The 3,515-nt window shown below is 33.5% G+C and overlaps 1 pseudogene; it reads left to right on the top strand.

The window, feature by feature from the left end:
- Positions 1-1,210: 1,210 nt before the first annotated feature.
- Positions 1,211-2,279, top strand: LOC103607760 (annotated as a pseudogene).
- Positions 2,280-3,515: the final 1,236 nt, after the last annotated feature.

Raw genomic sequence — 3,515 nt, 5'->3', positions numbered from 1 at the left:
GGAGTATGTGCCTAATTTATATGCAAATACTATGCCATTTTATATAAGGAACTTGAACAGTTATGAATTTTGGTATGGGATGGGGGGTTCCTGAAACCAATGGCCCAAGAATACCAAGGGACTATTGACTTACAACAAATAATAGAAACTTTGAATTCACATACAGGTAACTGTTTGACATCTAGTTTTTATAACAATGGGACTACCCAGGAAAGATTCCTTCTACTCCTTTCTTCATTTATTCTTACATTTTCTGCTCTTAAAACTTGATGTTTGTGTTATTATAAAGATTATGTATTTTTGTTGTGATTTTAATTATTTGTCTTTCTGAACTATTTTAATGTTACTCTTGGACAGTTACTTAGCTGTTATTGTACTGAATCCCCAATCAACAATACCTCAGCAAATGCAAACCATTATGGAAAAATCATGCATCTTAAAATTTTTCAGAGTAATTCCACTGATTTTTATCAGACATTTGTGGAAGTACAAAATCATATAGATTTCAAAGAATTTAGATTTCCAAAAGTTATTAATATGGCAAACTATGCAAAAGCGACAATGTAGTACCAAGTATTTAAGAAAGAAATTTGAATGAAACATAAGCTATCATATGATTACCATAGTCCATATCACCCTTCCCCCAAATTTTTATTAGTTCTATTCAGACAATCCCAATAAGAACTAATGGCACTAGAAAATTAAAAAAATATATATATATTATAAAATGTTACAATACAGAAACTACTACATACAATCAATCTAATTCAGCATATTATATTTAAAATTATATTAAAGTTTCAATTTCATTAAGATGTTTTCCTTCAATATGTATTCCAATGTTGTAAAATAAATATTAATATTCTCAGTCTACAGGTTAGTTGGGTATAGAAGGTCATTTTGCACAATTGCTGAAAGATATAGAATTTTGGCATCCTATTCCTGTGCTCTGTTCACTAATATTCATACTCACATGTTTGGATGTGAAAAAAAAAATTAGTTATGTAACTTATTTTAATGTGATTTAACATGAAAACTGTTGACAGAGTTCAGTGGTAAATTAGTCAGTTAACCTGATGGTTCCAGAAATGGCATGAGCTCAGCCACTGAGTGAATACCGTACACTCCATTTGACTCTTCAGTGACAGGAAACAACCTTCCTTCCATAGACTTGTTTCCTGATCCCGTGATTGGAAATTAAGCATTGTCAAGAAATAAACATAAAGGCACAGTTCACATTACCTTGAGTCACAATATGGTTCATTATTTTCATAGTGATGTGAATTGTATTTTTATAAATATCTTCGTTTGTTCTATAAGATATCACCATGAAGAATGTCACTGAAGTCACCATATTTGTACTGAAGGGCTTCACAGACAATGTTTAACTGCAGATCATCTTCTACATCTTGTTTCTACCTATTTACCTCTTTACTCTCATAGGAAACTTTGGACTGGTTGCATTGGTTATTGGAGATTCCAGGCTTCATAACCTCATGTACTATTTTCTGAGTGTGCTGTCTTCTGTGGATGCCTGATTTCCTTCAATTATTATTCCAAATATGTTAACAGATTTTATGTCAAAGAATAAGAACATTTCATTCCCTGGTTGTGCAGCACAGGTGTTTCTTGCTACTACTTTTGGAACCACGGAATGCTTTCTCTTGGCTGCAATGGCTTATGATCGCTATGTAGCCATCTACAACCCGCTTCTGTATTCAGTGAGCATGTCTCCCAGAATCTACATGCCACTCATTGTTGCTTCCTATGTTGGTGGCCTTTTAAATGCTACTGTACACACAGTGGCTACATTCAGCCTATCCTTCCGTGGATACAACGAAATTAGACATTTCTTTTGTGATATCGCTCCTCTCCTTGCTATTTCTTGTTCTGACACTCACACAAACCATTTTGTACTATTTCTCTTTCTTGGCTCCATTGAGATATCCACTATACTATTAGTCCTCGTCTCCTATGGTATCATTCTGTTGGCCATTCTGAAGATGCACTCTCTTGAAGGGAGGCAAAAAGTGTTCTCCATGTGTGGCTCTCACCTAACTGGAGTGACAATTTATCATGGGACAATCCTCTTCATGTATATGAGGCTAAGTTCCAGCTGCATTTTGGAGCATGACATGATAGTGTCGATATTTTACAGCATTGTGATTTCCATGCTCCATCACATCATCTACAGCTTGAGAAATAAATATGTAAAAGAAGCAATCAAAAAAGTGTTTGGGAAAATTTGGTGTATGGGTAAAGTTCATTTTGCACACTAAACATTAAATTGAAAAAATAATTAAGAGGGATATTTATTTTCTCCGTATCAAAAGTTATTATAAAATTTTTGTGTTAGTTTATTGTTTTTTTAATTCTTATTAGACATTTCAAAATAAAGATTATAGTCAACACTCTACCTATGCAGTTTTTACATGTGAAGACAAACTGTGTCATCTATTTGCTTTTTGCCAAGTTTACACATACATGCATGCACTCATATTCACGTATGTGTTGATATTGATGTATTAGTTTTCTAGGGATGCCATAACAACATATCACATACTAGGTGGCTTAATTTTTTTTTCTCACAGTTCTAGATGATTGAAGTTCAAGATCAAGGTGTTGTCAGGATAAATTTCTTCTGAGGCCTCCCTCCTTGCTTGGTAGATGTCTATATTCTCTTTTGCCTTCACATGGTCTTTCCTCTGTACATGTCTGTTTCCTAATCTTCTCTTATAAGACATCAGGCATATTAGATTAAGATGACCCAAAAGTCATTATTTTAACTAATTACCTTTTTAAAAACCCTAACTCGAAATACAGTCACATTCTGAGGTATTGGGGGTTCCAATTTTAACAAATGCCTCTATATGTGTGTTTATATGTATGTGGTGTATACACACGTGCATGTACTCTTTAAAAGTTATAGCATTATTTTTAATCTCTATATAACAAATTATATGCTTCCATTGTTGCCATTATAGATAAATTTATATACAAATAGCTTGATCAAATATCATCTAATCAATAACAAAACTACAGATCGCATATGATCACATAAGCCTAGACCACTTGCCATGGAATCTCTGGTGTCTGACTTCAGTTCAGAATAGTCTGCTCTATCCTTAGGTCTATGCATTTGCAGTAATCTAATTATAGTCAGTGATTCAGATACCACAGAAAATGTTTTCAAATTTTTGAGGTCATTACTGTGCTAATTTGTGAGAGTGCATTTCTTCCTCTTCTACTATATTATTTACAGCACTTGCTTAAAACCCATTCTTTAATTCCTTACAGAATATAGAAACTAGACATTAGTATTTATCAAGATCATACTTAAACTCAAGAATAACAAAAGAAAAACACAATTCAAAGAAAAAGGTACAACTGGCTGGCAGATTTGGTCATTCCTAGAATGAAGCTTCTACCCATCTTTATGGGATTCCCTACAGGTCTGGCCCATACTCAGTCTTTGTTTTTTTTTTTTTTTTTTTTCTTTTGACCCAGCCACTCTG

This window comes from Galeopterus variegatus, unplaced genomic scaffold, assembly GCF_000696425.1.
Source record: "Galeopterus variegatus unplaced genomic scaffold, G_variegatus-3.0.2 Scaffold7692, whole genome shotgun sequence".
Taxonomy (NCBI): Eukaryota; Metazoa; Chordata; class Mammalia; order Dermoptera; family Cynocephalidae; genus Galeopterus; species Galeopterus variegatus.
This window is presented reverse-complemented; position numbering and strand designations above follow the sequence as displayed.